The 12,375-nt window shown below is 34.0% G+C and overlaps 1 long non-coding RNA gene across 1 annotated transcript; it reads left to right on the top strand.

The window, feature by feature from the left end:
* The first annotated feature begins 4,087 nt into the window (after positions 1–4,087).
* LOC141615251 (uncharacterized) lies at positions 4,088–6,928 on the top strand. The gene is made up of 3 exons (XR_012529756.1): positions 4,088–4,485; positions 4,685–4,751; positions 6,625–6,928. It is a non-coding gene; the product is annotated as an uncharacterized LOC141615251 (long non-coding RNA).
* The last annotated feature ends 5,447 nt before the right edge of the window (positions 6,929–12,375 follow it).

Genomic DNA, 12,375 nt, shown 5'->3' with positions numbered 1-12,375 from the left:
TTGTTTTTATTGCATTTCCTTTTTACCCTCTTCCCTTTGTTAGTTGTGTCCCATAGGTTCTTTGGATTTACGTGATTTGCTATCTTTTAGGCGTCACAATGAGGACACTGTGACATTTAGGTTTGGGGGAGTGTGTTTGTTTCTGTTGTGTGCTTTTATTTATTGTTGTGTGCAAAAAAATCAAAAATTCAAAAAAAATTGAAAAATTATAAAATCCAAAAACATGTCTTATATTTATTTTTGTTTATTTTGAGTCGAGTCTTGGTGAATTGTATAGCAATGATGATAATTTGCTTTGTCTTTGCATTTGAGTCTCATTTAGTTGTCCATGTACATTGTTTTGACCTGTTAGCTATGATGAACAAAGCTCTTTACTCAAATCTTGACCGTCACAATATGCCTTATACCGAGTAGACTTGACTTTATTTTGTTAGTAAACCACTTAAATTTCTGAGGTCTTTAGAGCTTCCTAGGCCGGGAACATTAATAAACCGGTCTCATTGTTATTTAGGCTGATGAGTGTGGTCTCCTTGTGGTATATGTAATATCAAACTGCATAAGTGTGACATTAGTTTCTTAGCTTTTGCGCGTTCATTTGATTAAGTACATGTGGATAGGCGATTCTTATTCTTCAAATAAGCCTTACATTACCCAGTTTTGTTAGCCCGTTTGAACCATGTAGCCATTTTATATCCTATTTTTTAGCTACATTCCAGAATTTGCCTACCTTTTTCGGGACAGTCGCAGTTGCTTGAGTCCTTATTGTTATAGCTACTTTGGTTGGGTTGGGACTTTTATTGTCATGTGGGTAGTAGCTATCTTTTTGTAGCAATTGTGTGACCTCTTATGTTGAAAAAAGAGAAGTATTATGAAGCAACTAGAGAAAAAAAAAGTCTCGAAAAAAAAAAAAAAAAAAGTCTCGAAGAAAAAGAAAGAAAAAAAAAAGAAAAAAAAAGAGATGAAAAAAAGTTTGAAGAAAAGGATTCAAAAGAGAAAAGAAGAAAAATGTTTGCTTCATTCAGTTTTGATTAGGAGGTCGTGTGTGGTACTTTTCGAGTCTAATGCACATTTGGAGAGCTTCTTCATTACTCTCATATGTTGTCAAAGTTGAGATTATTTCTCCAGTTGGATGATTATTTTATTATTTATTAGATTTGGCTATTGGTCTAGCGCTGCGACTACCGTCTGAGCCTCACATTACCCATACGTGCTTTTGCACAAGCCACTTCTATACCCATGCCACTTTACCACTATTCTGTCCTTGATACATGTACTTGGTCCTTTCGTGAATGCGTATTAGTTGGAGAATCTCTTATCACATTAGATTGCATGCATATCTCATAAGTTGAGTGAGAGTCTTATTTCTTTCTATCTTACATATATATCACCCATTATGAGTGCATGAGTGAAACCGCGAGAATTCAACAGAATTGTCTTGCAAGGTTGAAAAGTATTCGGCTGAGTCTCGGTATCATGTCACATCTTGAGTAAGAGCTGCGTGAGTCTATTACCCGTGCTTTTGAATTTGTTTTATTAGCACAACTTCGGTCATTACTTTGTTATAGATATGGATATTTGAGACTTGTATGTGCCTAGACATTTGCTCGAGTTATTCATTCACCATATGTTTATTGTCTTTTGTTTTGGCCTGATTGCTTTGCTTGAGGACAAGCAAAGGTTTGGTTTAGGGGAGTTTGATGTATCACTTTCATATATACTTTTATAGCTCCCTTTACACCATATTTCATACCGTTTCGTGCCTATTATATCATTTATATGCTTTATTTCAATGAATTGTCGAAATCTGCCGCTATTTTGTGTTTTGATGCGAAATGACTCAATATGAGTATGATCAAGCCGAGATTAGCATAGCGGAGACGGCACGGTAGAATACACGAAGCATGGCACGGGAAACGAGGAATCACGAAGACTAGAAGTGAAAGAAGAGAAGAAATAACTTTGTGTGAAAGCGATTCCTCGATCGAGTCATCACGACTCGATCGAGTAGTATGTCCTCGATCGAGTCACCTCGACTCGATCGAGGATCCCTCTCAGCGGGTTTATTTCGGGAATTTCCTAAAACGTTAATCTTTTGTTATAAATTAAAGACTCGTGTTTTATTGTTAGACTACGTTATATTTTGCTTGATATCTTTCTTTGGAAAACTCTCTAGAACCCTAATCTTTCCCTTGTATGGTACTAATCTTTCCTCATTAATTAATCGTTATTGTTTTATGTTCTTCAATTATTCTTTCATGCTTTCAATCATGTTTTCATCTTTAATCATCATTGTTGTTGTTATTATGATTATGAGTAGCTAATCCCCTCATCTAGGATGAAGGGGATCTAGGTTAATTAAAAGGGAAAATCAATTAGTTGCTTTTGATATCATTAAAGTTGTTGTTTGATTATTGTAATTCTTCTAGTTAATCAACTTGAGGCCTGAGTTATTAATTAGTGTAGCGAATCGATCCTATCGCCAACCGGGTTAGAATTGATATAGGCTGCGATAATCAAATAGAGAGTATCTAATCATAGCGACCGCATGTTAGAATCAATCTAAAGGGCATAATGGAGTCGACCGATCTTATGACCTTAAACAACGTGATAGATTTAGTAATTGATTGATAATCCCCGACCGATTGACCTAGTGAACCTAATTCCTTGACTTTTAATAATATTGTTAAACCTTCGTTTAATTACTTGCAATTAGTTTGTTAGAATCAACTCAAAAAACAACACCCCCCCCCCCCCCCCCGAAATTGGTTACTTTAGACAGCTTAAATATTTACAGACTTAACTTTCACCGCCTCCCTGTGGATTCGATACCTGTCTTGCCGCTAGCTATTCTTGTTAGTCCTGAGATAGATTTACTTTGGTTTGGTGATATGACTTTAGCCGTCTTTCTTTCATAAAGACCTTCTAATTTCTTCCACAATTCATATGGGTCGGTCTCTTGAGACACATGGTTGAAAACCCTAATATCAACCCATTGTCTAATAGTCCCCAAAGTCTTTCTTTTCAACTTTTCCCATTCTCTACTTTCCATTTTTTCCGGTTTATTAAGTTTGGCAATATTACCATCCGAATCGGTGATTGTTTCAACTGGATCAAACAAGTCCTTGCAATATAACAAGTCCTCCATCATAGGTCTCCAAATGGAATAATTGGTTGATGTCAATTTAACCATGGAACTCCCACTACTACCATCCATGGTTTCTACTAATTAACCTAAGCTCTGATACCAGTTGAAGGGACCAAGGTTGTACTCAACAACACCACCACCCACAAGGATCAACTTCAACACAACCAACCAATTAGAACACAAATCCAATTTACCCTAACAAATCACTAAGTATAAACCCAACAATGGACAGAAAATTATGAACAATAAAGGAAGAGCAGAAAACGTAAATAAAACACACATGAATTATACGTGGAAAACCCCTTCGGTGTGAAGGATAAAAACCACGGGACTTTTAAGGAGTCCACCCCCTTCTTCTTCTCTTATTATAATAAAATTGAGGGTAAAAGAAACCCAAATTTCAGTCTACAAAGGCTTCAAGACCCACCAACAAGTTCATACATAAGAGCTTATAAATAAGAGAGCAAAAGTGAAGAATATCACCAAAATTGCAGATTCTGTCCAGCAACGATTATAGACAAACCAGAGGTCAAAATGACGATCCCAACGGTCAGAATGTGGCCATGGATGTCAGGAACGAGCTGCCAAAGTTTCAGGACGATCCAACGGTTGAAACTCCCGCAATCGACAATTTACTAAAGCTGTTCTGTAAAAAACCGAGCTGAGCACTTCTCTCAAACTCTCTGCCTTCTCTCTTTTTGTTTTCAGATTTTTGTGTGTTTCTTATCCACACAAAGTTGCTGCTCCTATTTAGCCAAAAGCTACCAAGAAAAATGCTTCTAAAAGAAGCTCCACAAACCCATAATATTTGGGCCTAAAAGACATAACACAATACCAAAAGTGGGCTGGACCAATAACAACACTTTCTTTTCATTGGCCATGGTTTTTAAGAAGTAGTAAAATGTAAGTATAGTCTATAACTCTATATGAAGTATTTCTCACCACAATTATAAACCTTATATTTTTTCTTTAAACCATACTTTGTACAATTAGAAATCAAATGCTTCTTTCAAAAATCGAAAACATATATTGAGATGGATGATAATGGTGTGCGGTATTGTTGTTCGGACTTGGTAATATGGCGTGTCTTATTACCTGATTTTCCGCCTACCTCTAACCCTAAATTGAACTAATCAAACATATGCTCTCCTCTGCCGTCAATCTCTACATCCTTCATGTCTATCTCTCCATATTTTTATTTTCCCACCAAACACATTTGTTCTTCACTAATACAATATATGCTTATATTCATCCGTCACTCTCCTTAATGTATGTCATTCTAAATTTCTAACTATACTAATTTATCAATATCCAGATGGATTCTCCATGAATTCAATCAGGTAAGCTTCTATATTATTCGAATTTTTTCGCCCATAGTTTATTTTTGTATTTATTTACTTAAGAAATTTATTTTTTTGAAATTATTTTGGTACTATAAACTTGTGATTATTCGGTTGATCTATGAGGTATCACTATTATGTAGATATGTAAATCAATTCGATAGCCATATTTTGAATTTTGTCTTATTTTCTAAAGCAGGTATCTTCTCAAGTTCTAGAAGAATAAACTTTTTAATTATTGGATGTACATATTCATCAAGTCAAGGGTAATATATGCTATTTTTCAGATATTCATCATGGTCCTCTTCCTTTAAATGTTAAACCCTTCTCAACATTTTGATGTATCTCATTCATCCCCTACTTCTATCTCTTTGTTTTTGTTCATGAATATTATTGGTGTTGCTTTGGACAGAGTATTACACTTTGTATTCAACTAAATGACCATATTATTCAATTAATTTTTCATCACATCATTTCCATTGTGCGCATTATGAGATTTAATTAGTAATTTTGTAAGACCTATGATTTTGTAGTTTTTTCTTTTACTTAACCATTATTTAATACTCCTTTTATTCCGGTCATTTTTTTACCTTCGACTAAAATAAAAGGGAGTAACCATTTTGTTCGTTTTCATCATGGAATATGAAGGTATTTTGTTAAGATTTACTCCTTATGTCCCAATCATTTGCTTACTTTTATATTCTTTATGAGGGTCATTTTAATCAGAAGTGAACAAATTTATGTGACGGAGGAAGTTCATGTTAGTCCTTACAATATGGAGTATTTGGTTGTACACACTTATTTACTACTCTGTATCAGTAAGAATTATACTTTTTTGTGCGGGAGTATGTTATTGTGGCGGAAATTATGCAAAACCCCCCGAGTCATGCCCTAACAAACTGTTGGAGGTTAACTCAGCCAAACTTAAGTCTCACGTATGAGATAAGGGTAAGATAAGGAACTGAACTTTCAATTTTTTTTACAGTTAAGGGATCAAACTTTTAAATTGTTCCGTTAAGGACCTCAAAGGCCCTTCCGTTAGAATTGCCGTTACTTTTGCTATGCAAGTTAAATTTGCATGAAAAACCAATTGACTAATTTTATCCTTCATTTGTCCAGTTTACTTGATAAATTTAATTTATCTTTTTTACTCATACATTTCTATTGCGTTTGGCCCTTAGATCTTGATGAAGAACTGGTAGTAGATTAATTTTTTTGCCATTGAGTTTCTGATGTACTTCCCCATCTTTCTTGGTTTCTTCAATAGTCACTCGGTGCTTCTTCAATTCCTCTCTTTTTAGTAACCTAAAGCAACAACATTACCATAACAACAATGAGAATAAAGACCCAAAAGCATTGAATTCAACAAATACAGCCGACTAGATGGACCAATACAATATGTGTGTATATATGTAAATGTATAACCACAAGCACGAACATTCTGCTTCAGTAGAAACCCAGACCCACGAAACATGTCAATTACGACATTGGAACAACCGTAACGAAACAGCCTGAAACTTTCCTACTATACTCTCTATTAACGTACTAAGACTCCACATGAGATTTCGGAACCTACCGTGTTCTATATAACTTACACCGCATTTAACAAAGATTTTAGGAACGACGAAAAAACAGAGAGATGTTTTCTTTGCCGCAAATTGCAACACTGTGATTTTTATTTTTGTATGAGCTTATATTGTTGCCCTTGTTGGATTGAATGAAGGGTTTATTGTATGCCTCTTGTATTGCCCTCTGATTCCATAAACTGGCAAACCTAGAACTAACGGCAATGCTAACGGAAAGGCCTTTGAGGTCCTTAACGGAACAATTTAAAAGTTTGATCCCTTAACTGTAAAAAAACTAAAAGTCCAGTCCCTTATCTTGCCCTTATCTCCTCACGTATTGATAGTTGATGGGTGCATTAGTTCATACGATGCAAAGTATACTAAATCTGTACTAAAACTATAAAACAAGAATCACATGTAAAGTTACTATGTCAGCCAAAATGCATATCCGATTATCCTCTATGGTTACATCATATAACTATTTGATTTTATTGATAAATGATACTTCTTGGTCATTTTCACTCGCCTGTACTGTTTTTGCATTTAAGAGAGTAATCAGAAACTTTGGATGCAGATTGGATGTGGCAAATGGTGAATTGATAAGAAGGTTTGATTAGAATGTGGCTCTGTCTTAGCTGGATTTCTGCTAAGTTGAGTCTTCTATACAATGAAGTTGAGTCAATTTTGAACTACATTTAGGGTAGGTCTAATTTTTCAAAGTAGACCAATGTATTGCATTTTCGTTTTGCATATTAATGTGTACTTATATAATTTCACAGGCTTAAACATTGTTGCTTATGGATGCTTGGATCAAATATATGAAACGCGTGAAAATATGATATTTGATATATAAGGGTAAAAAAAAGTTAGTGGTTATAAGTTAAATGGAGTACATCAATTATTATAGTCATTGTATAGAATCGTTTACTCTAGACGATTGGTCCTAATAGTTCATTTTTTTATAATTTAGCAAGGTTCGCTTTTGAGTACATAATACTCATTTAATTATATAATAATTCGCTTATACAAGACATAGCCATTACTAATGCAAAGTTATAGCTCTAGATTTGAGACTTTATATATATATATATATAGAGAGAGAGAGAGAGAGAGGAGAGTTCTAATGAGTTCCCCTTCCTAATAGAGTCCATAAGTCCTTCTAAGGGCCATTGGATGGACTCATTGGATGGTTGAGATGAATTTGATTAAGAGCTATTAAAAAGAAAAGGAAAAAAATGTGGATGGTTAGATTGAGATGGGTGGTTGAGATTGAAAATTACCAAAAAAAATTACCACTAATCAAATTTCTATACACTAATTAATTTTTCTTTCTCTCTTTAGCCCCTAATTAATCAGTTTTGAGTTTCAGATTTCAGAAGTGTAAATGTAATGTTGTATGAGTTTTACAAGTGTAAATGTGATGTTTTACGAGTGTAAATGTAACATTTTAAGAGTGTAAATTTGATTTTTTGTGGTGGAAATTTTGAATTTATATAATTTTAACATTTTACAAGTGTAAATGTGATATTTTACGAGTGTAAATGTAACATTTTAAGAGTGTAAATTTATTTTTTTGTGACGGAAATTTTGAATTTATATAATTTTAACATTTTACAAGTGTAAATGTGATGTTTTACGAGTATAAATGTAACATTTTAAGAGTGTAAATTTGATTTTTTGTGACGGAAATTTTGAATTTATATAATTTTAACATATTACAAGTGTAAATTTGATGTTTTAGGAGTGTAAATGTAACATTTTAAGAGTGTAATTTTGATTTTTTGTGACGGAAATTTTGAATTTATATAATTTTAACATTTTACAAGTGTAAATGTGATGTTTTCCAAGTGTAAATGTAACATTTTAAGAGTGTAAATTTGATTTTTTTGTGACGGAAATTTTGAATTTATATAATTTTAACATTTTACAAGTGTAAATGTGATGTTTTCCGAGTGTAAATGTAACATTTTAAGAGCGTAAATTTGATTTTTTTGTGACAGCAATTTTGAATTTATATAATTTTAACATTTTACAAGTGTAAATGTGATGTTTTCCGACTGTAAATGTAACATTTTAAGAGTGTAAATTTGATTTTTTGTGACGGAAATTTTGAATTTATATAATTTTAACATTTTACAAGTGTAAATGTGATGTTTTCCGAGTGTAAATGTAGTATTTTAAGTGTAAATTTAAAGGTTTAAGAGTGTAAATTTGGTCCTTTGAGTGTGACTTTGGTCTTTTATAAGTGTAACTTTGGTCCTTTACGAGTAAAACTTTAGTCCGACTACCAACAAATACCACCACCGTTGTCCTCCACCACCAACTCATATCCACAAAAATATATTAGTGCAAATCTATATAAATTTAACAAGTGTAAATGTACAAATATATGAGTGTAAATGTAAAGAAATATGAGTGTAAATGTAAAAATTATGAGTGTAAATGTAAAGAAGTACGAGTGTAATTGTAAAGAAATATGAGTGTAAATCTGAAAAATGCGTGTAAATGTAAAGAAATACGAGTGTAAATATAAAGAAATATTAGTACAATAAATATATTTATTAGATCTAAGAATAAAAAGTATTATAATATGATTTGTAAATGTGTAAATGTATAAAAACCAGTGTATAGATCTGGAAAAAAAAAGTGTAAATTTAAAGAAAAACGATTGTAACTGTAAAACAATACAAGTGTAAAAAAACATAAAGAAATATGAGTGTAAATGTGAGAAAATATAAATGTAAATTTAAAGAAATATGAGTGTAAATGTGAGGAAATACAAGTGTAAATTTAAAGAAATATGAGTGTAAATGTGAGGAAATACGAGTGTAAATGTAATGATTTACGAGTGTAAATGTGAAGAAGTACGATTGTAAATGTAAAAAAATATGAGTATAATAAATATATTTATTAGATCTCGAAAAAAACTACAAAAACCAAAAAAATATTTTATAAAAGAATTAAAAAACTAAAAATATAAGAAATACGAGTGTATAATATAGATCTACAAAAACCAAAAAAATTCTAAAAGAAAAAATTGTTAACTAAAAAACCTAGATCTAGACCGAGTGTAAATGTAAAGAAATATGAATATAAATGTAAAGAAAAATGTGTGGAAATGTAAAGAAATATGAGTATAATAAATATATTTATTAGATCTAAGAATAAAAATTATAATAATACGATTTTGAAATCTAAAACAAGACGATATCTAGGATAGAGAAAACTGTCAAATAAAAAAAAAAATTAACAACACAAAAACCGTTAACCAATATAAAACAAAACAAAACAATCTAACAACTACCGCCAAACTTTAAAAAAAAAAACAAAAAAAAAAACAAAAACGACACATCAACACACTACTCCAGCCACGACTCCAACAATAAACGAGATTTCGGAAAAAAAAGAAAAAAAAAAAGAAATATAAAATCAAATCCGTCCCATACCCACGACTCCAGCCACCCCCTCCCCTTATCACGTTCACCACCAAACAGCCACCACTACCCGCATAACCTCCAGATCTGGAAAAAAAAAAAAAAAAAAGGAGAAATGACAAGATAGCCAGTCGCGGCGGAGAGGAGGAGGGAGGAGAGAAACGGGAGAGGAAGAGGAGAGCAGTGGCGGCGATGAGTGACGTGTGGAGGAGGTGATGGTTGTAGTTGTGGGTGACTCAGATCTGGAAAAAAGAAGGGGCGGTGGTCGTTGTTCTTGTCGTGGGGGTTGGTTGTAGTGGTGGTCAGAAAAGAGGAGGTGAGGTGGCTGGTGGGTCGTGCATGTAAGGTGGTTGGTGGTGGTAGATGGGTGGTGGTCGGGGAGAGAGTTATGGTGTCGTTGTCGGGTTGTGGTGGTCGGGTAGTGGGGTGGCTGTGGTGGTATCGTGAAGGGTGGCTATGGGTGTTGTTGGTGGCGGCAGTAGTGGGTCGTGGGGTGGCTATGGCTGTGGTGGGTCGGGGGTATGTTGGGTGTAAGGTGGGTGGGTGAGTGAGGAAGAGAGGAGGGAAATATTTTTTGGGTTTTTTTGATTTATTTGGTTTTTAGAGAGAGGAGAGGATTGATATTTGTGTGATAGGAGAGAGAAGTGAGTGGAAAAAGAAGGTTTTTATAGTGAAATTAGGGTTGGATTAGTGATGGTAGTGAGGGAAACTAATTAATTAGCATCAATCCCTTCATTTTAGCCTTAATCCCTTGTTTTTCCTCTTCAATCTCAACCCTCCATCCCATCTTTTTAAGGGCTCTAAATGGGACTTATGGACTCAATGAAAAAGGGTGGACTCACTTGATCCTTCTTATATATATATATATATATATAGAGGAAGGATCTAGTGAGTCCACCCAAAAACATTGAGTCCCTAAGTCCTCTTAAGAGCCATTGAAAAGATAGGATGGAGGGTTGAGATTGAAAGGAAAAAGGGAGGGATTAGTGCTAAAATTAGGGGATCAATCCTAATTAATCAGTTTCTCTCACTACCACACTAATCAACCCCCTAATTTCACTATATAACCTTTCTTTTTCCACCCACTTCTCTCTCCTATCACACAATTATCCTCCCACTCATCTCTCTAAAACCCCCCCAAAACCAAAACAATTCCAAAAACCCAAAAATTCAAAAAATCAAAAAAATAAAAATCACTCCTCATCCTTACTCACCCACCACCACTCAACCCCGGCCCCGACCTCCATTTGTGCCTCCTCCCCCTGCCTGTCGTGACCCACAACCACCGCACATCACTACCACCTTCCTTCTTTCTCCTTTCCCGTCACTCGCCACACCCGTACACAACCCACAAGGCCACAACAACCGCACTACAACTTCCATCACCACCCTCTCCAACCGACCCGCCAGATCTGCCACCACCCTGACCACACTGACCACCCTTCTCTCGCCCTTCTTCTCCTCACCACCTGACCACCACTACCACTACCACATACTCCCTTCCTTCCTCCCACTCACCACCACCACACTTGTAACATGTAAAACATCAACCCTGACGTCCATCCCGACCACCACACACGCCGTCCTTCACCCACGACCACCACCTCCTCCCCCCAAAAAAACCTCGCTGCCCCAACACCCCTACACAACCACCATTCTCCGCCGCACGTCACCACGCGCCACCACCTTCCTTCTTCCTCCTTATTCCGTCACCTTCCTTCTTCCTTCTTTTTCAGATCTGCAATTTTATTTGTTTGTGTGTGTGTCGTCTGTGTGTTGATGTATTGCGTTTCAACTTTTTTTTTTTTTTTATTTGTTTGTGTGTGTCGTCTGTGTATTGTGTTTGTTCTTTTTTGGTTGTCTGTGTCTTTTAGGTTTCAGATCTGCTTTTTATTATTTCAATTTTTGCTTTTTTTTTTTTTTTCAGATTTTTTGTGTTTTGAGTTTTGGTTGACTATGGTGGTTGTTGTGTTTGTTGTCGATGTTTGTTGTCGTTGTGTTGTTTTTTTTTTTTTTTTTTTCAACAATAAAGTGTTATGTTTATTATTATTGTTATTATTATTAGATTTAATGTTATATTTTTGTTAGATGATTTTTTTTCAATCTCTCTTTATTAGATCTAGTGTTGTTGATGTTGTTTTATCATGATTTTTATTCTAGATCTAATAAATCTATTTATTATACTCATATTTTTTTTTACATTTACAATCGTACTTTTTCACATTTACACTCATATTTGTTTACATTTACACTCATATGTCTTTACATTTACACTCGTATTTCTTTACATTTACACTCATATTTCTTTACATTTACACTCATATGTCTTTACAATTACACTCGTATTTCTTTACATTTACACTCATAATTTTTACATTTACACTTGTATTTCCTCACATTTACACTCGTTTTTATTTAAATTTACACTTGTATCTCCTCACATTTACACTCGTATTTCTCTTAAATTTACACTTATATCTCCTCACATTTACACTCGTATTTCTTTAAATTTACACTCATATTTCTTAACATTTACAGTCGTATTTCTTAACATTTACACTCGTATTTCTTTACATTTACACTTGTATTTCTTTACATTTACACTCGTTAAAATTATATAAATTTGCACTCATGTTTTTTGTGGATATGAGTTGGTGGGGAAGGACGATGATGGTGGCGTTTTTTGTAGTCGGACTAAAGTTTTACTCGTAAAGGACAAAGTTACACTTATAAAGGACCAAATTGATACTCAAAGGACAAAAGTTACACTCTAAAACCTTCAAAATGACTAAAAAATCAAATTTACACTCTTAAAATGTTACATTTACACTCGTAAAACCTCACATTTACACTTGTAAAATGTTAAAATTATATAAATTCAAAATTTCCGT

The sequence above is a fragment of the Silene latifolia genome, chromosome 11, assembly GCF_048544455.1.
Source record: "Silene latifolia isolate original U9 population chromosome 11, ASM4854445v1, whole genome shotgun sequence".
NCBI lineage: Eukaryota > Viridiplantae > Streptophyta > Magnoliopsida > Caryophyllales > Caryophyllaceae > Silene > Silene latifolia.
Note: the sequence above shows the minus strand (reverse complement) of the source record. Positions and strands in the feature narration are given on the sequence as shown.